The sequence below is a fragment of the Rhinopithecus roxellana genome, chromosome 1 (assembly GCF_007565055.1).
Source record: "Rhinopithecus roxellana isolate Shanxi Qingling chromosome 1, ASM756505v1, whole genome shotgun sequence".
NCBI classification, from domain to species: Eukaryota; Metazoa; Chordata; class Mammalia; order Primates; family Cercopithecidae; genus Rhinopithecus; species Rhinopithecus roxellana.
The window spans coordinates 149,118,982-149,145,556 of NC_044549.1; positions in this window are offsets into that span (position 1 = coordinate 149,118,982).

A 26,575-nucleotide genomic window follows, 5' to 3' on the forward strand; every position below is an offset into this window, starting at 1 on the left:
TAACAGTAGCCCCCTGGTGAGGCTGAGCATTCACCTGATATGGTTTGGCTGTGTCTCCACCAGAATTTCATCTTGAATTCCCACATGTTGTTGAAGGTAACCCATGGGATGTAATTAAATCATGGGGGTGAGTCTTTCCTATTTTGTTCTCATCATAGTGAACAAGTTTCATGAGATCTGAAGGCATCATAAGGGGGAGTTTCCCTGCCCAATCTTTCTCTTTGCCTGTTGCCATCCACGTAAGACATTACTTGCTCCTCCTTGCCTTCTGCCACGATTGTGAGGCTTCCCCAGCCATGTAGAGCTGTAAGTCAAATTAAACCTCTTTCTATTGTAAATCATCCAGTCTTGGGTATTATGTATTTATAAGCAGCATGAAAATGAACTAATACAGTGAATTGGTACCAGTGAAGTGTGGCACTGCTGAAAGATACCTGAACACATGGAAGCAACTTTGGAACTGGGTGACAGGCAGATGTTAGAACAGCTTGGAGGGCTCAAAAGAAGACAGGAAAATGTGAGAAAGTTTGAAACTTCCTAGAAACTTGTTGAATGACTTTGACCAAAACCCTGATAGTGATATGTGATTTGCTTTAATGCGACTCCCAGAGCAAATGCCAGAGAAAAGGCAAGTAGGCAAGGCAAAAAAACTTTATTTACAAGCCAATGTGAAGGACGGAGCGAGGTTCACCGGTCTCCGGCGGTGGAGGCCGACAAAGTCGCACCGACGTTCTCGGACGAGGTTCCTGGGTCCCGCCTACGAGGAGGTTCCAAGGAAGTTTGCACTGCGTGCCCACCAGGAGCGGCTTTTATGTCCTGGGCCCGGGAGTGGGAGGGCAGTGGGCGGGACATAGGCGGGTTGGGGCCGGGGCGGTAGGCATGGCTAGGCGGGTTCCGGTTTTTTTTTCTGTTGGAGGTCGGGTTGCACCTGCGCAGTCGACTCATGTCTTTCCCGGGCGTGGGAAAGTTGACGGTGAAGAACCCGGAACTGCGCCATCTTGTCTCAGTTTGTCCAAACAGTCCAACCTTTTATTGATAATAGTGATAAGGGGCGGCGTGATCTGTCCGGCTACTTCCTGCTGTTAAGGGACGTCGTTAAGGTTGGGGTCTATGGTTGGTATTTGGACGTACGGATGAAGAAGCATCTGGTTGAAGATGACGCACGTGATCTCTTGAACTTTGGCTCGGAGAAATTTGATTAAAACAGGAGCGAGACATAAAACAAAACAGAGGATTAGCATGGGAATTAGGAACGGGAGCATCTGCTGTATTATGGGCAGCAGCCATACTGGTGGTCCGGGGGTGAAGGGGGTATTGTAGGTTTTTAATTCTGCTTTAATCCTGTTTAGGGTTTGGATGTTAGTGTCTACTAGGCCTGACTCATTTACATAATAGCAGCATTCTTCTCCTAAGAAGAGACATGTTCCTCCTTTTTCGGCAGTAAGTAAATCTAATGCTCGCCTATTTTGTGTTGCTACCTGGGCCACTGAGGTAATTTGATGCTGCAGAGAGGCCAGGCTTTCAGCTGAAGCCTCTATGGCCTCTCAGATTTGAGCTGCTAGAGATTGGGTAGACTGTACCGAGTGGGCAAGTGCCCCAGTTCCAAGCCCTGACACCACTAAGGAGGTGGCCAGGGAGACTCCGATGACTAGGGGAAGGAAGACAGCCCGTTTTTGGAGATCATTAGGAGGAGGGTTAAATTGTATGATGAGTTTAGCTACTTCTGCTTTGCTATATAAGGTTAAATTAGCTACTAGGGACACTGGGACACAAAGGGATTGACCAATGGATGTGTGATTAAGGACCTTGAAGAGGGTTTTGTTGCACCAGAAATAACCTCTGATGGGAGCCATCTGGGTCTTAGCAGGTGGCTGGGTATAGTTACACCAGGAGGTGTTTGGGGTAGAGTAGCAGAAAGGAAGGATTGGACTTTCTGGGCTTTGGTATAGTGGGACTTGGAGTAAGAATGGTTTTTGGGAGGTGCCTATGGAGTTAGTTGTAGCCCTGAAAGCAGTAGGTAAGGGGACTGCCACTAAGAGGGCTCTTTCAAGCGCCGCACAGAGGAAACAGTGGGAGAGATTTGTTAGGTTGGCTGCCTGTCTTAGGTTTAACCCTTGACAGACTAGTTTTAACCATGAGAAGGGGTCCTTATTGGAGGAGTGTAATTGATCTTGTAAGGCCTGTTCTTGTGCTTGTATGGCTAAGGTTAAATTCTGTAGGGCTTGTATGTTTTGAGGAAGGGATTTTTGCTGGACAAGTGTTCTTTTTATCAGGAGAGTAGCCATGGGATATGAACTAAGGATTGTGTAGCCTGTGTAGAGTCCACCTTTGACTCAGTCTGCCCATCGGGGGTCCCATGGGTCTTTGATATTTAATTGGTATTGAAGGGGCTTCGTTCATTCGCAATGGTGAAGAGAGCAGTGGGTTTCTTCTGTCTCAAGGTTGCATAATGATCTTACAATAAATATAAGGGCATCCTAGGTTATTTTGTTTCCAGTAAGTCTTACAATTATAATGTGTCTGATCGTGCAGGAAGCAGAGAGCCTTAGCTCCGGCCGCACTGCAACACGATAGGGTGAAATTTATAGTAAGATGGGGTTGGCAGCCTGAAGGGGGGCAGTCAGCAGTGCCTTGTAGCTGTGAGTGCTATTTATTTTTGTGTGACCAAGTTTCAACTATAGAGAATCTCCATATGAAAGTTGGGTTAGTAATAGAGATTGAAATGCAAGTAAAAGATAGTAATATGAGTATGAAATAGTACTTCATCTTCAGTGTAATCACAGGGTACACCTTGTCACTGAAGATGTTCTATAAAGGTAAGTGGGAGAACCACTGTAATGGGCTATAATCTGGAGGCAAGTAGGGATCTGGGGTAAGATATTGGAATTCTGTTATGTTCATATAGAGTATGGCGAGAAATCGGGATAAGCGCAAGGGGTCAGGGAACATGTGGTGGTTGGGAGAGTTTGGTGAATTTGAGATGGGTAGGAGTAAGTCTAGTAGATGACCACTGATTGTCTTCTGTGGGGGCCTTTTTTAATTGTGATATATGGACCCAGTGCGTGTGTCCTAGAAGTTTGGCTGCTGTGTATGTGGATAGGAGGACAGTATAGGGGCCTTTCCACCTAGGCTGAAGATCTTTGGCTTGGATATCTTTTAAGTATACTTGGTCTCCTGGGCTGAGAGAGAGATGTGGGCTATAGGTGTCTGTTGGAGGGTGGTGTGCTAGTTCTGCATGTTGTCTCAGGAGTTGTCTTAAGAGGGTGAGGTATGGCAGATAAGTTGCCAGCGGGGAAGAAAGGGTGGGTAACTGCTGGAGGGTGAGGGGCTGGCCGTAAACTAATTCAAATGGACTGAGGCCTTTTGGACTCCGTGGGGCTGCTCGCAGCCGGGTTAGGGCCAGGGGAAGGAGAGTTACCCACGATTGTCGAGTTTTGAGGGAGAGTTTGGTGAGTTGCTGCTTAATGAGCCCGTTGACCTTCTCTACTTTACCAGAAGACTGAGGTCTATAAGGGATGTGGAGTTTCCAGGTGATGTATAGGAGGGCTGCCACCTGTTGGACTACCTTGGAGATGAATGCTGGGCCGTTGTCAGACTGAAGAGTGAGCGGGAGGCCAAACCTAGGAATAATGTGTTCAGTGAGTATGGAGGCAACTATATTGGCAGTTTCTCCTGTAGTAGGATAGGTTTCTATCCAACCTGAAAAAGTATCAATGAGGGTTAAGAGATATTTGAATTTTTTATGCCTTGGCATGTGGGTAAAGTCAATTTGCCAATCTTCGCCTGGTTGGTGCCCTCTGAGTTTATGGCTCGGATGGGGGTTGCACAATGCGCCTTGAGGGTTTGACTTGAGACATGTGGAACACTGTCGGTTGATTATAATTAGGTGTTTCATGAGTGTGGGGCAGTGAATGAGGGGGCTTAGGAGGTTGTATAAAGCTTTGGGTCCTATGTGTAGGGAATTATGTATGTCTTTTAGAATGGTGTGGAGTTGAGTTTCAGGAATAACTAATTTATTATTGAGGTAAATCCAATTGTCTGCGGCTAGTTTGGCTGTTGAATTTTGTAATAGTTTGGTCTTTTCCTCTTGGGTATAAGTAGGGGTATATTGAGGAGAGAGAAAACAAATAGTGGGAAGCGTGGGAGTGGAGAATCTGGCTGCCGACTTGGCAGTGGTGTCGGCAAAGTTATTGCCAGCCGCCACCAAGTTAGATGGAGTCTGATGACCTTTACAGTGTATGATGGCTGCTCTGGAAGGCACTGATAAAGCATCTAGCAGTTTGAGTATCTGTTTTTTGTTGACTATAGGGGTACCACTGGTTGTTAGGAACCCTCTCTCTTTCCAGATGACAGAGTGGGTGTGTGCAATCAAGAAGGCATACTTGGAGTCTGTGTATATGTTTACCGTTTTTCCTCTGGATAGGAGGAGAGCCCCAGTTAGTGCGATAAGTTCTGCCTGCTGTGATGTTGTTCCTTTTGGTAAAGGCTTAGCTTCTGGGACAGCAGAAGATGTAACTACCGTGTATTCTGCCTGTCTGTTTCCTAGAGAATTTATAAAAGAACTGCCATCTACAAATAGGGTTAACTGTGAGCCTTCCAATGGCTGGTCATGTAAATGTAAGTGACTAGGTGGTTGGGCCTCTAAAAGTTCTGGACAGGAGTGTTCAGTACTAGGTTGCTTGAGAGGGTCAGGAAGTAGGGTTGCTAGATTCAGAGAGGAACAGACTCTTAGGGCAATGGTGGAGTCTTCTATGAATAAGGGGTGAAAGAGTTGGAGTCTGGACGGGGTTAGATGGCTAATACTTCTGTGGGCAATAAGATCTTGAAGGCGGTTAGTAGAGAAGACTGTTAGGTTACCACCCCTAATGAGTTTCTTTGTTTCTTGGGTTAGACAGGCTGCTGCTGCTAGGGCCCGAAGACAGGGCTGCCACCCTTGTATGGTGGGGTCTAATTGTTTAGATAGATATGCCACAGGGCGGTAGGTGGCGCCTATAGATTGGGCTAAAAGACCCACTGCAACTTTTTGTCTTTCATCTGTGAAAAGCTGGAAGGGGCGTTGGAAGTCTGGGAGTGAGAGAGTAGGATGTGAGAGAAGGCAGTTTTTCAGGTGAGTGAAATGTTTATAGATTAACTTTGGGTTAGACAAAGGTCCTTGGGGAGTCTCCTTGACAGCTGCATATAGAGGCTTAGCCAAGATTCCGAAATTAGGAATCCAGTGTCTGAAAAATCCTACTAGGCCTAGGAAGGATTGAATTTCCTTAGTGTCTTGAGGAGGAGAAAGATTTTGTATTAGAGTTAAGCGGTCTGTAGTAAGTGAGCGCGTCGTAGGAGTGATCTCAATACCTAAATATATGACACATTGTTGTGCGAGTTGAACTTTTTGTTTGGATATTTGGTAACCTTTGGATCCTAGATGATTAAGGAGGATCACAGTGTCTAAAAGAGAGTCCTGTCCTGTGGGACTATGAAGTAAAAGGTCATCTACATATTGGAGAATTTTACTATTGGTAAGAGGACAGGAGGCGAAGTCTTTTGCTAGGGCCTGCCCAAAGAAATAGGGGCTGTCTCGGAACCCTTGGGGAAACACTGTCCATGTCATTTGGGTGGAGGTGTGGGTGTCTGGGTCTTCCCATGTAAAAGCAAAAAGAAACTGACAATCTGGCTGCAGGGGAATAGTGAAAAATGCATCTTTTAGATCCAGTACAGTAAAGTGTGTTGTATTAGGTGGAATGAGAGAAAGAAGAGTATAGGGGTTGGGAACTACCAGATGGGTGGGACAAACAGCTTCATTGATAAGATGAAGATCCTGCACTAACCGAAAAGTTCCATCTGCCTTCTTTACAGGTAGGATTGGGGTGTTACAGGGAGAATGAATGGGGATGAGGATGTGTTGGCTGAGTAACCTAGTAATGATTGGTTTTAATCCTTGTAAGTGCTGTGGAGAGAGAGAGAACTGTGGGCGGGTTGGAAACTGAGATGGTTTCTTAAGTTTTATAAGTATTGGTGGATGATGGTCCGCCACAACAGGAGTAGAGGTGTCCCACACTTGGGGGTCGATAGGAATGGGGAAATCGGGGAAAGGGTTAGTAGGATTGTTGGAGTCATTTGAGTTAGTCGATACTAGAAGCAGATGGCGGTTAGGGTGGGGGGCGCTAGTAGGGATGGAGATAAAGGCTTTCAGTTGACTTAAAACATCTCAGCCCAGTAGGGCAGTGGGGCATGAGGGGATAATGAGGAACGAGTGTGCAAAATAGTTGTTGGCCAGGCAGCAATTAAGGGGTGGGGTTTTTCAAGGGCTGGACAGGGAGCCATTGACTCCTACAACAGAAATATTGGAGGGAAGGCTAGGCCCTTCGAAAGACGGCAAAACAGAGTAGGTAGCCCCACTGTCGATTAAAAAATTAATTGTTTTACCCGCTACCAGGAAAGTTACCCGCAGCTCGGCGAGGGTGATGGGGGTCCCCGAGTCCCGGCACCTTCAGTCGTCATCCAGATGTAAGAGCTGGAAGGAGCTCTCAGGGTCCTGAGAAGGGACGTCACATTGAGGTGCCATGCCCATTTTCAGGGTGGGGAAGTCAGACTTCCAGTGCCCTTCTTCATGGCAGGCTGGACAAGGAGTTGTTGGCAGACGAGGGTTAGGACACTTTTTAGCCCAGTATCCAGTTACTCCGTACTTGTAGCACAGCTGCACTGGCTCAGACAGTTGGGAACTCTGGGGACATCTATTAGCCCAATGCCCTGGGTTACCGCATTTATAGCAAGCACCTTTTATTGTCTTTGAGCCTCTGGGGGTTTTGCTCTCCAGTTTTGGGTTACGGCTAGGCTGCAAAGCAGCAACTAAGGCTTGAGTCTGGAGCTGTACCTTCTGCTTTAGGCGGGTCTGTCATTGGGCCTCAGCCGTTTTCTCCCTTGAATTATAGACCTTGAAGGCTGACTTGACTAGGTCTTGAATAGGAGTTTGAGGTCCATCTTCTGCCTTTTGGAGTTTTTTCCGAATATCCAAGGCCGATTGTGAAATAAAATATGATGCTAGAATAGTGGCCCCGGCTGGGGAAGCTGGGTCTAACTGAGTGTATTGAATTAAAGCCTCAGTTAGCCTGTTTAAAAATGTGGCCGGGTTCTCATCTGGACCTTGAATAATTTCTTTTAGTTTATTGAAATTTACTATCTTATTTGAGGCCGCCTGCATAGCAGCCAGAAGACATTGAGTCATCATATCTCATCTTCGGCGGCCTGGCTGGCCTACTTGATAGTTTTAGTCTGGGTCTATAGAGGGGACTGCTTGTTCCCCTAGTGGGAATGCAGGGTCTGTTAAGTGTAATTGGTTGGCATGCTCCCTGGCGGCCACTAGGATGCACTCTTGCTCCTCAGGGTTTAGAGTAGAGGTAAGAATAACCTGGAGATCATGCCAGGTTAAATCATAGGCCTGGCAAAGGTATCTAAATTCTTTGGTATAAATTGTAGGGTTGGCAGAAAAATCTCCTAGGCGTCTTTCAATCTTTGAAAGATCTGCTAATAAAAAGGGAACATGAACTCTAACTACGCCCTCTGCTCCGGCCACCTCACGCAAGGGTGCTAAGACCGCAGAGGGGTTGGTTAGGGTGGGAGTAGGAGCGGGGGCAGTTAGGCAATCTTTAGAGTGGGTATGGGCAGAGATAGGTGAACTAAGATGACCAGGCGGAAGTGCCGAGGGGTCGGAGGGAAGTGTAGCCTCAACAATGGTGGGAGGGGCTGAGGAGGGAAGCGGAACAACTGCCAGAGCGGGAGGGGAAGGTGGAGCTGAAAGAGGAGGTGGGGCCGAAGCGGGAGGGGGAGGTGGGGTATACGGTGGGAGTGGAAGGGAGGGAGGGGAAGTAAGGTCTTCGGGCAACTCAGACAGGAAAGATGACTCCTCTTTTTCAGACTTTGTTAGGCCTGTGTCCTTAGCCAACATGACTTGAGCCAAGGAACACTGGCTACACAGGTCCGGACGAGAATGCAAGGCCCAAAATCCTTGTATATAATTAATTTCGGACCACTTGCCTAAGCGTTGACAAAAACTACTGAGGTCGGTTAAAATGTTACAGTCTAGAGTGCCCTCAGGCAGCCATTGAGACTGATTGTCTAATTTATATTGTGGCCACACCACAGTGGAGAGGAACACCAGTCGCTTTCACCTGAGATCTTGTTCTAATTGCAAAGTTTTGAGGTTTTTTAGAAGACACCCTAAAGGGGAGTCTCTAGGTATTTTGGATTGGGGTTTCCCATTGCCTTCCTCTCGCCAATAGGCAGAAATGGAAACCGAACTCTACCTGGCTACAAAGCGTCCTTTGGAGCCACCAGAGACCGGTGAGAGGCTCCTGGAGCCGGAATGGAGATTACCTCCAGGCGGACGTCTCCGTCGTGGAAGGGTCTCCCATGGAACGGAATGGAGTTCCTTTGGGCAGACGTCTCTGCCTTTGGGAACTTCCCTGGGTCACCTGGTGACCAGAAAAAAAAAAAGCCTTGGGCCTGCGCAGGACTTCTGGCCAAGGAATATGAGAGAGAAGCAAAAGGTACTCACCCCTAGGAGACTTGGAGGTGGGGAAAGTGATGTCCAGGTCCTGGTCTGTCTGGGGCATGGAAGGAGGAGGCTCCTCGGACCTTGGGAGGCCCTGAGTAGGGGTCTCCTCCCGGGTTTCGGCACCAGCTGATTTGCTTTAATGCGTCCCCCAGAGCAAATGCCAGAGAAAAGGCAAGTAGGCAAGGCAAAAAAACTTTATTTACAAGCCAATGTGAAGGAGGGAGCGAGGTTCACCGGTCTCTGGCGGTGGAGGCCGACGAAGTCGCTCCAGCGTTCTCGGGCGAGGTTCCTAGGTCCACACAGGAGCAGGGGCCAAGGAAGTTCGCACCGGCGTTCTCGGACGAGGTTCCTGGGTCCCGCCTATGAGGAGGGGCCAAGGAAGTTCGCACCACACGCCCACCAGGAGCGGGTTTTATGTCCTGGGCCGGGGAGTGGGAGGGCAGTGGGCGGGACATAGGCGGGTCGGGGGTGGTGCGGTAGGCGTGGCTAGGCAGGTTCCGGTTTTTCTCCGTCGGAGGTCGGGTTGCGCCTGCGCAGTCGACCCATGTCTTTCCCAGGTACGGGAAAGTTGACGGTGAAGAACCCGGAACTACGCCATCTTGCCTCCGTTTGTCCAAACAATATGGACAATAAGACTCAGGTTGAGGTGGTCTCAGATGGAGATGAGGAACTTGTTGGTAACTAAAGCAAAGGTGATTCTTCTTATGTTTTAGCAAAGAGGCTGGCAGCATTTTGCCCCTGCCCTAGAGATTTGTGGAACTTACAAGTTGAGAGAGATGATTTAGGGTATCTGGAGGAAGAAATTTCTAAGCAGCAAATCATTGAAGAGGTGACTTGGGTGCTGTTAAAGGCATTCAGTTTTATAAGGGAAGCACAGTATAAAAGTTTGGACGATTTGCAGCCTGGCCATGCAATAGAAAAGAAAAAGCCATTTTCTGAGGAGTAATTCAAGCAGGCTATAAAAATTTGCATGAGAAATTAGGATCCGAGGGTTAATTCCTAGGACAATGGGGAAAATGTCTCCAAGGCATGTCAGAGGTCTTCACAACAGTTCCTCCCATTACAGTCCTGGAGGCCTAGAAGGAAATGGTTTCCTGAGCCAGGCCCAGGGTCCCCATGCTGTGTGTGGCCTAGGAATTTCATGCTCTGTGTCACAGTAGTTTCAACTATGGCTGAAAAAGGAACAACGTAGAGCTTGAGCCATGGCTTCCAATGGTGCAAATCTCAAGCCTTGGCAGCTTCCACGTAGGGTGGAGCCTGCGAGTGCATGAAGTCAAGAATTGAGATTTGGCAACATCTGCTTAGATTTCACAGGATGTATGGAAACTCCTGAATGTCCAGGTAAAAGTTTGCTGCAGGGGTGGAGCTGTCATGGAGAATCTCTGCTAGGGCAGTGAAAAAGAGAAATGGGGGTTGGAGTATCATCAACAGAGTCCCTACTGGGCATCACCTAGTGGAGCTATGAGAAGAAGGCCACCATCATCCAGACCACAGAATGGTAGATACACCAACAGCTAGCACCACACACCTGTAAAAGCCACAGACTCTCAATGCCAGCCCGTGAAAGCAGTTGGGAGGGAGATTGTACCCTGCAAAGTCACAGGGGTAGGGCCACCCAAGACCATGGAAACCTACCTCTTGCTTCAGCATGACTTGGATGTGGGACATGGCGTCAAAGGAGATTATTTGGGATTTTTAAGATTTGACTGCCCTACTGGATTTTGAACTGCATGCTATAGCCTTAGTTGTGGCCAAATTCTCCTATTTGGAATGGCTATATTTATCCAATTCTTGTACCCCTACTGTGTCTAGGAAGTAACTAACTTGGTTTTGATTGTCCAGACTCATAAGCGGAAGGGACTTGGCTTATTTCAGATGAGACATTGGACTGTGGAATTTTGAATAATTGTGGAATGAGTACAGACTTTGGGGGGCTGTTGGGAAGGTATTATTAGTTTTGAAATATGAGGACAAGAGATTCAGAAGGGCCAGGAGTGGAATGATATGGTTTGGCTGTTTCCCCACCCAAATCTCATCGCAAATTCCCAAGTGTTGTGAGAGGAATCTGGTGGGTGGTAACTGAATCATGGGCCAGGTCTTTCCTGTGCTGTTCTCATGATAGCAAATAAGTCTCATGAGATCTAATGGTATCATAAGGAGGAGTTTCTCTACCCAACCTCTCTCTTTGACTGCTGCCATCCACATAAGACGTTACTTGATCCTTCTTGACTTCAGTCATGATTGTGAGTCTTCGCCAGCCATGTGGAACTATAAGCCCAATTAAAGGCCTTTCTATTGTAAATTGCCCAGTCTGGGGCACACTTTTATCAGTAGTGTGAAAACAAGCTAATACAGGTGGGTCTGCCTTCCCCAGCCCACTGACTCAAATGTTAATCACCTCTGGCAACACCCTCACAGACATACCCAGGATCAGTACTTTGCATTCTTCAATATAATCAAGTTGACACTCCGTATGAACTGTCATACTCCATAATCCCCACATGTCAAGGGTGGACAAAGGGTGGAGGTATTTGGATCTTGGGTGCGGTTTCCCCCATTCTGTCCTCATGATAGTGAGTCTCAAGAGATCTGATGGTTTTGTAAGCATATGGCATTTCCCCTGCTTGCACTGACTCTTTCCTGCTGCCCTGTAAAGAAGGTACCTGCTTCTGCTTTGCCTTCTGCCATGATTGTAAGTTTCTTGAGGCCTCTCCAGCCATGCAGAACTGTGAGTCAATTAAACCTCTTTCCTTTGTAAATTACCCAGTCTCAGGTATTTTTTTCATAGCAGCATGAGAATGGGCCAATACACTGGCTCATGGTTCTGCAGGCTGCACTGGAAACATGGCTTCTAGTGAGGCCTTAGGAAGCTTTTACTTATGGCAGAAGGTGAAGCAGAAGCTTGCATGTCCCATGGTGAAAACAGGAGCAAGAAAGAGTGAGTCCAGGAAGAGGTGCCACACACACTTTCAAATGACCAGAAGTCCCAAGAACTCACTATTATGAAGACAGCACCAAGTCATGAAGAATCTGCTCCCCATGATTCAAACACCTCCACCAGACACCACCTCCAGAATTGTGGGTTACAATTCAACATCAGACTTGGGCAGGAACAAATATCCTAGGAATATCAGTAGATATGAAGTCGTTTGTGAGAACGGAGGAGGAAGATAACTCTGTCTTCAGAACTGAGGTAACCTGCAAGTAACACTAATGTTTACAATCAGACCTTGAGGGACAGGCAGGATTTTAGTTGTTGTACAGTTAAAAAGAGAGTATTCCAAAAATAAAAAATCGCCTGAACAAAGACGTAGAGGTAAAGTAGGTGACACGGTGGCAGGACTATTTATGGTCTGTATTGCGGGAATATAGAGCCTAGAATTTCCCAGCAGTGTAGAGTAAAAGATACAGCTAGGTAAAATAAGAGCATGAGGATAGATTTAGAGAAATAACAATTAGATTTGCATTTATTTTTATATATTTATGGATGAAGTTTAACTTATTTCTGGTAATTTTTTAAAAAGTTTCACTGTGGTCAAACATTTCTAACTACAGTAATGGCATTATCAGATGTGTGTCTGTTTTTAAGTACAATCATACAGGTAACCATGTGAAGTTTGCCATTAGATTTATAACCAGAGATGGCAAAGCCTGTATTTTGACCAGACAACTTTCATAAGTAATGTGACATATACGTATATATCAAGATATTTCCGACTATATTTTCAGTCTTTTTTTCTTCCATGTGGTTGGTCAGATTGAGTTTTAGCAATTGTAGCGTGCCAATGAGCCCTAGCATTTAAGTTAATAAGGTAAAAATGAAGACATAGCTTGCTCTCTGAATGGTTGTAACAGCCTGCTGGATCATCAATCATGAAGCAGCTCATGCTAGAATAAACAACAAAGAAAAATACTAATAACTGTTGGGAGGAAAGGGGTGTCACTGCATTGAAACAAGCATAAGAATGTATTTGTAACACTAAAATGTCAGAAAATAGCATATGTATACTCATAGAATGTTTGAAAGGCTCTATTATAAATGTTTGTATTATAAGGGTAATAATATACAATATTTTTTAAAAATTATTTTCCTAGCTCACTGTTATGTTACTAAAATGAAAACCTGAATAATTCTGTAAAATTATATTTAACAATTCCATTTATGTTCAAATGATTTCATTATTTTATGATGTCACTCTCGCATGTTGAGCAATATTTCCATGAGACTTTTGTTTCAAATTATGTTTTGTTTAAGAAAGAAAATTGTTTGATCTTAACAGAAATATACTTAGTAGAAATGCCTTTTCAAATCCTTTCTAATATTAAAAATAGTTTAAAATGTATTTCCTTCCAATGATCCAAAATAATTATTTGCATTAATAAGAAGTTTAAAATATAGTTAGCTTTCCCAGTAGAAAAAGATTATTTTTTTGTGCCATTAGGTTAAGTACAGTTTCAAAATCTCACATCCTTAGGAAAATATTATCTTATTTTTCTGAAATATTTATCTAACATAGTAGAGAACTAGCCATTTCAAAAGGAAAACATTCAAGTAAAATAAGAGGAATCTAAAACACACATAATTTTAATTATCAGATAAGATATAGCACCTGAATTACATGTGAACATTGTAAGTTAATGATGGTAATACTGTAAGTTTTTTTTTTCTTGTAACATTTCTCTACCAAGTCAAGAAATGTTCATTTGTTAATTTTTATTCATTAATTCATTCACTTATTCAACAAAACTTACCTTTGGGAAAATAGTAGGGATGTAACACACACAACGGTAAAGCAGTTATAGGGGTTTCTGCTATAAATACAAAAAAAACGGTAAATATGCTTCACTTACAAGATGGTGTTATTAGATTATGTTGGGGAAATGTCTCTCTTATCCATTACTGCAAACACATAGCAATGGTTGATGAATTAAAACAACATAGTACTATATTTAAAAACGAGAATATCTGTGATTTAAAATTCACAGCATTGAACAAGGCAGAAAGTATAGGCTGCTGAGGTATGGCTTCCAAAAGCAGGTAGATATGGCAAGAAGTGTAGAACAATGGAAATTCTAATTTATTCATATCTGTGGCAGACAGACTAAAAGGGCTTGATACAGAATACTTGCATCCAGAAATGGGAAGGGAGTCTCCTATTCAAGAACACATCTAAAGAAAAATTCAAACTAAGGGCTATTTGAGCAGTGACTTACTTGGAGATACAAACATGGACAAGAGTACAACACATTACATCCAAAAGTTGGCAGATTTACTGATGGCTTGCTCATTGAGTCTAATTTATTTTCAGTATTCCCATCCCTATAAGAAAGGGGAGATAGTCAAAGTCCATCAATTCAGTTCAAACAAGGCAACTCCCCAGAAACTAAAAATAAGCAAATACAAAACGATTAGACAAACAAATGTCAATGCAGAAAGACAGGTCAAAAAGGAGAAAAAATAAGTGTTCCACCCCTAATAAAGCTGAAAATCAAAATTCATGAATATTTTGAGGAAACAGATGAATAAATCTATTACCAAAACAGGAACTGAAATATAATTTTGACAAAATTAATAAGGGATATATATGAAAATAAAACTTGAAATAAGTGTGGTTAGCTTACTAAAACAAAAACATGACAACTAAAATAAGCAAAACAAACGGAATCAACACCACAAAATTCCAAGATTTTATGAAACAATGCTAGGAAGTAATAAAAGAAATAAGAATGGATATAAAAACTATTGGCCGGGTGCTGTGGCTCAAGCTTGTAATCTCAGCACTTTAGGAGACTGAGGTGGGTGGATCACCTGAGGTCAGGAGTTTGAGAGCAGTCTGACCAACATGGGGAAACCCCATCTCTACTAAAAAAAAAAAAAAAAAAAATTAGCCGAGCATGTTGGTGCACACCTGTAATCCTAGCTACTTGGGAGGCTGAGGCAGGACAATCTCTTGAACCCGGGAGGCAGAGACTGCAGTGAGCCGAAATCATGCCATTGCACTCCAGCCTGGGTGACAGACAGAGTAAGACTCTGTCTAAAACAACAACAACAGCAATCAATTACTTATCATGGAAATGAAAATGAATCATCGAAAAACAAATAATATATCTGTGTGTGTGTGTGTGTGTGTGTGTGTGTATGTGTGTGTGTATGTATTATTTTTGTTTTTCAGTGGTTGTTCTTCATTTTAATTATATTTATATATTTGTATATATTTTACTCTGTTTATGTATATGTGCATGACTAAAATTCAGTTGATAACAATGGGTAGGGAAGGGTAGAGGAGATTAGGATTAGGAGATAATAACAATGTCTGTAACATTGTGTTCCTCAATGAAAAGCAAATATGAAGCATATTTAGCAAAATGACAATATTTTTTGAAGTGTGTGAGTAGGGCCACAGGAGGTTTTATTTTATTAGATTATCTTCTACACATATCTATATTCTTGAAACTATAACATTGATAACAAAAAACGGAAAGACAGCATGCACGTTGTTAACAATTTGGATGATTACACTTTTCTAAAGCGGGACATCTGCATAACTGAACTTCGCAGACAATTAAATATTTGGTATGAAAACAGGCAGGAACAGTAAAAGCATAAAATTATTATGTGCGTGTTTGTGTCTGTGTGAGACTGTTAGTCTGTGAATTATAATATTTCATTAGTTTATAATATAAATGTATTATTACCAGTGTACGTATGTGTTGATGTATAAATGTATGCATGTTTGTATACATGTATAAATACAAATATATTTGAGAAGTGGAGACAGAGACAGGTAATCAGTTGCAAATGGGAGAGCACAAAATCTGCTCTCGCATTAATCAGGCTGGAATGACAGGTGAAGATAAAGCTAGCTACTGAGTTAATAAGAAACTTTTTTTTTTTTTTTTTTTTTTTTGCCAAGATCAATCAGCAACTTTAAAGAATCATAGCAATACCTTCGAGTGACTACTTCTTTCTTATTTATAGCAAAATTGTGTTCTTTATTTCCAAAATGGAAGACTACCAGAAACTCTGTTGTTTAAAATTATATCAGCGTAAATGCACTATCTTAGTCTTACCTGGGGGATCTACCTGGGGCTTTGACACAGAGAAGCAGTCTTGATTTCCAGTCCTATTGGAGAATGTCAGATAAGGGGTTTATGAACACAGCATTTCACGTTCATCATTTTCAAAGGAATGTAGTTTTCAAAGGAATACAAGACTGGGTTCCCCTTGCAGTCCCATGTTCACATTGACACCTTTACAAAGATCCCTACTTTGATTTGAACTAATTAAAACACTACATTTAAATCTTACATAAATTCAACCTTTCTCCGAAGTCTCATAATTACTTTATGTTTTCCAGTTTTTCATGAAATGTCCTTGGTGGGTTTAGACTGTGATTTCTTGTATAAGTCATCGTCCCTGGCTTTCTTAAATTACAGGTTTATCCCTGATTGTCCTAAGCTAATTAGGCCCCAAATAAATACAGAGATAGAGAGATAATCTCAATCTCATTCACTATTCAAATATAGACATTCTGAATAATAGTTCAAAAATATGGAATCAAAAAATGGAAACAAATATTGTTGATGGCATAGAAATATAGTTCAAAAATCCGACAATGTAATACATCAAATTAATTGACATTAAAAAAGATTACCTCAATACATGCAGAAAAGCACCTAATGTAATTCAGTACTCATTCATGGCATTAAAGACAGTTTCTTAGCAAACTGAATCAAAGGGAACTGTATTGACATAATTAAAGCCATCTAATATATACAGAAACCATCATTAATAATAAAGATACTATGAAATAAATTCCTACTAAATTTAAGAGCAAGAGACGGAAGCCATATTTCAGGGTTTCTATGATGTACTGTCCTGAGCAATGCAATGAAATAATAGAAAAGCAAATGTTGAAAATATAAATATAAAAAGGAGACTAGGCCAGGCGCGGTGGCTCACGCCTGTAATCACAGCACTTTGGGAGGCTGAGAAGGGCGGATCGCGAGGTCAGGAAATCGAGACCATCTGGGCTAACACGGTGAAACCCCGTCTCTACTAAAAATACAAAAAACAGCCGGGCATGGTGGCGGGCGGGTGCATGTAGTCCCAGCTACTCTGGAGGCTGAGGCAGGAGCATGACGTGAACCTGGGAGGCGGAGCTTGCAGTGAGCCGAGACCCAGCCACTGCACTCCACCCTGGGCTACTGAGCCAGACTCCATCTCAAAAAAACAAAACAAAACGAAAAACAAACAAACAAAAAAAAAAAAGAAAAAAGAATAAACTCTAATTTTTATATGAGAACTTTTAAAATGCTAGTATAAGATGAACAAGTGAACTGGATACAAGATCAACATTTAAAATTTGATAATTTCTATTTAGCAGGAATTTAAAATGTATCAACAAAATGTTTTATTCTCATTTTTATGTTTGTGTTTTTAACATTTACTTTTCAATTATCTCATTGCCTTGGTCATCACAATACATAATAGAAACCATGAAATGAGGCTCCCATATTTTCTTTTTAAAGGAACTCAAGAAGCCTATCCTAAATGTAACATAAAAGGAAATGGCTAAGAATAGGCAAGATGATTTGCAAAATAAAATATGGAAATTTTTCTGCCAAATTTCGAGACATGCTATAAAGCTTAGGAATTAAAATTATGTTATTATGAAATAAACATAGAGAAATAGATCAAAGATACAGAATAAAGAACCTAGAAGCAGACCCACACATTCAGAGGAATTTCGTCTATGACAGAGATGATTTTACAAATCAGTAGAAAGAGATTAGTTATCTAATAAATGGTTCTGAAACAATGGGTTATTAAGATAAAAGATGATATATTGCTGAGCCCTGTTAATATGCACCTGGTTTTGTTTAGAAATAAAATATTTCACTTTTGTCTTCATTTATAAACAAATTTCTTAAGCCTTATAATATAGTTTCAGTGGATCTTTAATGAAGGAAGTACAGTGATTGGGACATCAGAAGTCTATATTTAATACCCAGAACCTTTTTGAATTATTCTAAGTTTGGAATCATGCCTGTGTTTCAAGTTGCCAGGAGTCTGATCTCCAGATGGTGAGATCGTAGGACATTACTATATTTTGCATTAGGATTTTAGAGCTTTTTACAGTAGCTCTTTATTAAATCAATAAACTGTAACTTTTTCTGTCACAGAATATTGTAAACAATATTTTTTTTTTCAAAAGAATGACCTGAAGCCTAGGCAGGTATAATTATTTGCACTATTTGACTCAAGTGTGTGTGAGAGAAATAGTTCTCTGTTTTCTGGATCTATTTCATTATTTTCCAACCTAAATTACACATACTATTTTTAAATCAGTTTGTACCTAAAATTTGAAAAGAAAAAAATAAGTATGTCCTACACGTTTTGCGAGGGTAGAAAAAAGGTAAAGTGGGTAAGGAAAGAAGACTGTCTTTTGAATTTAAGGTTAGAATTGCTGAAAGTAGGGCTATGTCTTAAGGAATTTCAGGGTAAGTGTCTGGATGCAGATCAGCAGCCATTCTGCCATCTGGAAGCTTTAATTCCCTGCAGCTAGACACTTTGAAAAATCTGCTCATCCCTTACGGTAAACTTAGCATTTCTGCTGTCCTGGCATCTATGTAGTTGGTGTGCAGGCTGCCTCTGGCTATTAAGTTATTCTTGTCAGATTATCTCCTCCCCCAGGCTGGAGCCCATGGAGTGAGTGTCAGGCCAGGTACAGCATACAGCAAACCTGCATCAAGGTCAGATATAGCTGAACAACTCATTGGCTGCCTTTCCTGAAGATGTGGAGAGCAAGGTAGAACTAGCAGCTTGGGGGGAAAACCACAGTTATGCTCAGGAAAACCTTGCAATCAAGCTTTCCTATGCAAAGAACAGGGGAAAGGGGAGAGGGCAGAGGTACAGAGATTGAAAACCTAATTATCAAAGAAAGAAATTGAGGCTGGGAAACAAAAACAAAAAAGACTTTAGTGCTTAAACACAAATTGTGGGACAAATTCTTAAGCTTAAAACCATAGCTTTAGGTGCCTTTAATAAAGTACCCATGGTGTTAGGCATGGAGAAAAAGTGAACTATTTATAAAGTAGAGGCATTGTCTGAACAATTCAATTCATTCCTCAAGATACTTGACTTGAAAAATATTTAAAGAGCCTCTTTCCTTTATTTTACTTAAAAAAAAATCCTCTCTTTATAGACAGCTAGATGGATGTTGATATAGATATATAAAATGTATACAGTCATCTCTAACAGGGAATTGATTACAGGACACCTATGGATAACAAAATGTATCAATGTCCATGTTTTTTATATAAACCTTAAATCATCTCTAGATTACTTGTAGCACCCAATACAATGTAAATGCTATGTAAATTCATTTTATAACATTTAGTTTTTTATATATTCATTGTTGTTTTATATTTTTTGTAAAGATTTTTCATCGTTGGTTAAATTTGTGAGTGCAAAACCTGCAAATACAGAAAGCAGACTGTGTACATAAATGGATGCTAACAATGGCAAACTCACTGCTTATTGATATAATGATATAATGAAATATATCAATTATGAAATAACAGATAAAGAGATAATTTTACAAAGATGTTTTTATAAAAACTTTGACTTGAAATAAAGCTGGTCCCTTTAGGGAGTCACATGAGAAAATGCTTTCCAGTTGTCAATAAGCAGTTAGAATCGAGTTAAAAACAAAAGAATAACTACAATAAAGCATGAGAATCAAGGTACTTCAAAAATTGCTAGCTCTACCATAGAAAGTCACATATAATAAGTGTATATCACATTTATTTATATAATTAAGGACATAAAAGTTTTGAACTATGGGAAAGTTCTATTTTTAGAAGACAGTGTTTTAAGTATTTTAATTAATCTGTGTCCTACATTCATCAGGATTATTAATTGCAAGCATCAGATATTTGTTGGCTAATTTAAGCAGAAAGGAAATTCAGATAAAAATCTTGATAGCTCATAAAAGTTATAGGGGATCTCTGGAATCAACTTCAGAGGCTATGTAGCCAAGGGTAATGTCAAAAGTTGGTTATATCACATAATAAATGCACAAATGCTCCTTTGCTAATAATGTTCTTGTGTTAGTCCATTTTGTTCTGTTATAATACAATATCATAGATTGGGTAATTTATTTAAAAAATTATTTCTTACAGTTGTATAGCATGATAATTCCAAAACAGGGATGCCCAAATTTGATGAGGGCCTTCTTGATGCATCATCCCATGGTACAAGGCTAAAGGCTAAGAGAGCCAGAGAGCAAGAGGAAGCCAAACTTGCTTTTAGAAAAAGCCCACTACTGTAATGACTACACTCATGAGATAACAACATAAATTCATTCATGAGGGCAGACCCCTCATGACCTATTCACCCCTTATTAGACCCCACCTCCCAACACTGTTGCGTTGGGCATTAAGTTTCCAATGCATGAACTTTGGGGGATACATTCAGACCGTAGCTGTCATTCAGTACAGACACTTCAATATGCATCTCTGATTCCACCAGCTCTGCATAATGAGAGCATTGCTGAAATCATTTCCATTACTGCCACCTGATTGTAGATGTAGCTGCCCTCCCTGGTACAGACCTCAGGAGAATAGCTTCCTCACACTTATTACTTTTTGTATCTCCAACTCCAAAAGGTGCAAGTGATTGCAGAGGTTTATGTCATATGCCAGCACCTTGACTGCTGGTATGCCTAAGAAAGCAAGTAACAGGCAGTTTATTCTTCAATATTGGGAAATGGACTATGCCTTATTACTTGTGGTAATTCATGGTCAATGAATCTACAGCCTCTTAATTGTATATGTGGGGAAAAGAAAGAGAGATCAGCCTGTTACTGTGTCTGTATAGAAGGAAGTAGAGGGGAAATGTGGGGAAAAGAAAGAGAGATCAGCCTGTTACTGTGTCTATATAGAAGGAAGTACACATAAGAGACTCCATTTGGTTAAATGCTGTTAATCTGTGACCTTACGCCCAACCTTGTCCTTGCAAGAGACATGAGCTATGGTGACTCAAGGCTTAATGGATTTTGGGCTGTGCAGGATATGCTTTGTTAAACAAGTGCCTAAAGGCTGCTTCCTCGTTAAAGGTCATCACCATTCTCTTAATCTCAAGTAAGAGAAAAGCATTTGTCTCCTGCCCTTCCCTGGACAATGGAACATCTCCCTGTAAAACCCGATTGGATGCTTTGTTTACTGAGCAAGGAGAAAACCACCTTTAGGAATAAGGTGGGACTTGCTGGAGCAATGCTGCTAAAAGGTTTATGGAGAGTTTGCATATGCATCTCAAGGCACAGCATTTTCCTTTAAACTAATTCATGTCACAGGGATTTTTGTTCATATGTCTTACTGCTGATTTCCTCCCTAAAATGATCCTATTGTCCAGCCACTCCGTTATCTTTTTTTATGGTAAAGATAATTATCAATAAATATTAAGGGAACTCAGAGACCGGTGCCGGCGTGGGTCCTGTGTGTGCTGAGCGCCGGTTCCTGGGCCCCACTTTTCTTTCTCTATACTTCGTCTCTGTGTCTCATTTCTTTTCTCAAGTCTTTTCTTCCACCTAACGAGAAACGCCCACACATGTGGAGGAGCAGGCCACCCCTTCAGTATACATGGATATGATTTAGAGTAAACTTTTGTTTATAGGATGTATCAGTTTTACTCAAAAACACTCTTACCTTGTAAGAGTTTAATGTTCTCAAATTTGATGCAATATTCTCAGAGATTCTGTTTACCTTCTAGTTCCAATTTTCTTTCTGGCCTTTTACATATAAATAGGATGCCCAGGAATATTTTAATGCATAGCTCAAGTATTCACAATGGATTTGTGCCATACACTTTTAACTAAAATGAATATATTTTACTGGAGCCAAACATTTCACTTTGGTTTGTTGGAGACATTTACAACCCTCAGTCAAGTTGTTTACTAAAATATCATCTTATAAGCCAGCCACTGCAGCCCAGCTACTTGTGAAGTTGAGACAAGTGGGGGAATTTCATGAACCCCATACTCAAGTCCAGCCTAAGCAATATAGCAAGACCTCTGTAAAAAAAAAAAAAACACACACACACACAATAACAACAACAAAAAAACCTAAAAACCTTCTATGACTAGATAATGATGAAGTTTTGGAGTGATATAAACATTATTTTTGATTTATAATTTAAAAATAACCATCCTGGCTAACACTGTGAAACCCTGTCTGTACTAAAAATACAAAAAAAAAAAAAAAAAAATTAGCTGGGCATTGTGGCAGGCACCTGTAGTCCCAGCTACTTGGGAGGGTGAGGCAGGAGAATGGCATGAACCCGGGAGGCAGAGCTTGCAGTGAGCCAAGATCATGCCACTGCACTCCAGCCTGGGTGACAGAGCGAGACTCCATCTCAAAAATAAATAAATAAATAAAAGTCAGTTTCTCATTTCTTAGTTTGATCTCTTTCTCTTCTTTGATTCCATTCCTAATATTTTTAGCCTGTGAAAAACAGCAGCGTTATTCTAACAAATATTAGCATTTCTATCAAGTACACAGTCTCACTAAGTAGAAATTGGCTGATAGATATGAATTATTGCAATGAAACATTCATTGGAACATGCTATTTGTCTTAATTGTATAGGTCAAACAATGCTATGTGGTTTAGATAAAGGTATAAACCAAATGTAGACAGATTAATGCTTTTATTTCTCCACATTCAGGTAATTGAACATAGTATCCCACACATTTCTGTTAGACCCACACAGGTTTTTAATTCATTGTTGTTATCAAAACTACAGTGTCGTTAGAACAAAGTTCAGGCAAATGGTTTACAGTTTTAATAAAAAATTAAGAGTGTACCATGATAGTGATTCTATACCTCATTGAATTTAGTCTGGGATGAACTCTCTGCATAGATACTGGTAAGAGGAACCACTATTGTGGCCCTCACACTCTAGAGAAACCTGTATATCAAAAGGACATATATAAAATAAATACATTGAAGAAAATATAGATGACACTTAAATTCAGTGCTGAGCTCAAGGACATCATATATTGGAAACATTCTCTATCATTACCAACATGCAGATCCACACCCTGAAAGCCAAAGGTGATAATCGCAAAGCATGAAAGTCTGTGGGTTGTGCTGCTACTGAGCCTGGAATCAGACACTGCTTGTGAATGTGAAGGATCTGAATTACAGAAACAAGTAAAAGATAAATTCATTATCAAATATTTTTTCTCAGTTTCATCGATAAAAATAGATTATTGCAAACAAAAGCAAAACCACAATGATGTAATTTTAAAATAAAAATTTTCAGCCACAGTTATTTCAAATATTTTTTCTTCTAGTCCTCTCCACCTCCTTCAGAAACTCCAATTATACACATACTAGTGCTGTTGTAGCTGCTTTTCTGTTCAGTTATTATTATTTTTTTTTTTCAGTACAGTTGGTCTTCTGTATCCATGAGTTTTCAATCCATGGTCCACTGAATGTTCAAATGCAAAATCCAGGGATACTGAGGTTCAACTCTATCACTTCTCAGTTGAGATTAATGTCCATTTTCTTGCTTGTTCCAGTTTGTCTGAAGGAATTGAGAATCCTTTGTACAAAATGGCTGAGAAACATTTTTCCCTATTTTATAAATCACGTTATTCTGAAAGTTGGATGGACAGATCTGGATAAAACATTCAAGAAACATGGTCCCAATTCTTAACATAGCCATCTATAGAGACATTGAACATTAGAATAGTAAGTAAAGCCATTTCATTTCAGTTTTATCAAGATATTTTAAAAGATTCATAATTATGTTTTTATTAATTCACTTTTAACTATTCAATTTTAATTATTTAGATAAAAAATCTATGACTCAACTATAACGTGTATTTTCCTTTGAATATTAATATAACATTTGAAGAAAAGCATAATAGTTTATTTTTTTAACTTTAAATTTATTTTACATTCAATTTGTATATTTCAAACACAGTTATATCTTGTTTTTGGCCTTTTTAGGGCATTATTATTAATATTGATTTTGACTAAATAAATGCAAAAAATATGTAATATTTTATAAATAATGCAGATTTTTATTTTATCACTTATCCAAGTAACAAAAATAAGCATTCTGTTTTCCTCAGCTTGACTAAACTATGGTCACATTTCTTCCCATCTCTAGACCTTGTTCTCACCCTGACCATTACAGAATCTAAATCCAAATAAAGTAATCTCAGAGGTCTCTTCCTTCTCTTTTCTTGAAGTATTTACTTTAAAAACTTGTTATTATAAATTTTCTCTGCCCCTATGAGATGTAAATCTTTGTAAAAAGGCTCTGGCCAATTATATAATCCAGGACTGTCTTATTCAAGAACATGACAGCCATGCCTTTGAAATATAATTATGAAAGAAGATAGAACCTTATCTCTTATTCTCTGTGAGTAGGAGCCTACCTTCTGTGAATACTTTCTCTTACTAATAAGACTATTCTCTATTATGACAATATGAGAAAGTTTACTTTTAATAAACACACATGTCCTACAATCCTTCCCTATTCCCCATCCTACCTTAACTCTTTAAAACTCTCCAGGCCTCTGTTTCAGTGGGGGTGGAATTTAGGTTGTAGTCTCTCTCTCTTAATGCATTAGCCTTGAATACACTCTTCCTTGCCTGTTTAACTTTGCCCAGTGTAATTTTTGCTTTGACACAGGTGTCAGCAGAATCAAAATAATTAAATATACTTAACTTTGATAAATTCATGTTTTAAGTCATAGTAAATCTATATATTTTTAAATTTTGTATAATTAACATATTTACCAAAGCAGAAGGAATGTTTTATTTAATAGTTTGTTAGCATTACTTACATTTTGAAATATATGGACATACGGTATGAAGTCCTCCTCAGTCCAGCAAATACTTAAATGTGGTTGAATCCTAAAATCTCTATGAGCTCTTAAGTTAGCCTGTGGATGTCTTTATAATAATGGCCATTAGGAAAGAAAAAGATATATATACGCACACACATATAAATATATGTACATATATGCATACACATATATTTACATATATACATACACATATACATATATACCCAAAAGCCCCCTCAATTTCATGACCATTTGAGCATGAAAATTGCTTAAAAATATTTATTGATTCAAGTGAATAGATTTCACTCAGGGATGCAAATTAAGGCCCAGGGAGCTTAAAGTATATAGTGTATATATACACACATATATATACACATATATTGTATGTATATATGTGTATGTACATATGTATAGAAGCACAATTTAAGATAATTATGAGCAATTTGTGTGTGGAAGTAAATTTTGTATAAAGATGTTGTGGGAAATGATGCCTACTAATCTTGATTACATTCTCATTTATCCAAGGGCCATGGATAGTTACACAGACTTTCATAGTTGATGAGGAGACCTATTATGACTGTTTCTCTTGTCTTCACATAAAAACACCTTCAAAAATAAAGCATTTTGTTTTGTTCTAAAAACTTAATGGTTTCAATTAAAAAAGGTATTCCTGAAAACACCATATTAACCAGTTTGAAAAATTTGAATGGTGCCTTGTCCTAATAAGTCATTATGCTCTTATCAACACTGAAATATTCTTGCATCAAAGTCAATTCTCCTCATATCCAACATCTACTAATATTACCAGTATTTGCTCTTAAAATAGTATTACTATCACCCAAATATTCAATCTCAATCTCCAAACATCTTTCAACTATCAAAATGGAATGTGATATGTTATATAACTGAGAGAGTTGTTAGTAGTTTCTTTCATATAAATTGCCTTTGAAATTGCACATAATTAACCAGGTGCAGTAGCTCAAGGCTATAATCACAGCTTTTTTGGAGATTGAGGCAGGAGGACTACTTGAGCTCAGGAGTCTAAGACCAGCCTGGGCAACACAGTGAGACCCCCTTTTCTACATAACATCTTTTTAAAGATAAAGTGTAAGAAATCAAACATATATCTCAGTCCTGGGCCCAGTACAAACACATTCCTCCATATATCTCAGTCCTGGGCCCAGTACAAACATTCCTCCATTTGTCTCAACTTCCTGGGCCCAGTGCAAACATTCCTCCATTTGTCTCAACTTCCTGGGCCCAGTGCAAACATTCCTCCATTTGTCTCAACTTCCTGGGCCCAGTGCAAACATTCCTCCATTTGTCTCAACTTTAGAAAAACACCACCTGGAGAGTCCCCGATAAGGTCACAACCATTTGTGGAGTGGTTTTACTGAAAGCGCGGGAACCAATAAAAAAACTGCTAAATGTATAACTTAAAATGTTAACCAATTGTAATGCTGTAACCCAAATAATTCCCTTGTTTCTCTGTAACCTTACATATCCTGTTTACATCGGGCTATAAAAAGCGAGCACATGCATCGTTCGAGACCCTCTTGTGTGCTGTGGAATGGAGGGACCAAGTTCGAACTTGCAGTAAAGATCCTTGCCGCTTGGCTTTGACTCTGGACTCTGGTGGTCTTCTTCGGGGAATAAACGGTCTGGGCATAACATCTGGGGGCTCTTCCGGGATTCCCCAAGCCCACCAGACCCCTGGTCAACGGATCTACCAGGATCGATCTGCTGATAGGTGAGCCGGCTCATCCCTGTTTGTCTGTCTGTGTCTGTTCTGAACCTGTATCTGTGACTCGCGAGGTCTGTAACTGAAGCTGAAAGCTGACATAGTCCTGGCGGACGCGCTATAGGACGGCCAGCGGAGACCGGTGGGAGACGTCCCCTGGCTCTCATCTGATTCTTGACTGAATTAATTCTGATCCAGATTTCTGGAGCGCGCTTGTGACTGACATAACTTGTTGATATTCAGCAACGCACTTTCCCTTGCAGGACCTGTTCCAGCAACTCACTTTTCCTTGCAGGACCTGTTCCAGATGCCACTCCGGGCGCTACTCTTTAAGATGGGTAATTCCCAAAGCACACCTCTATCTCTCCTCATAAATAATTTCAAGGATGTTAGAGCAAGGGACCATGATCTTAGTGTGGAAATCA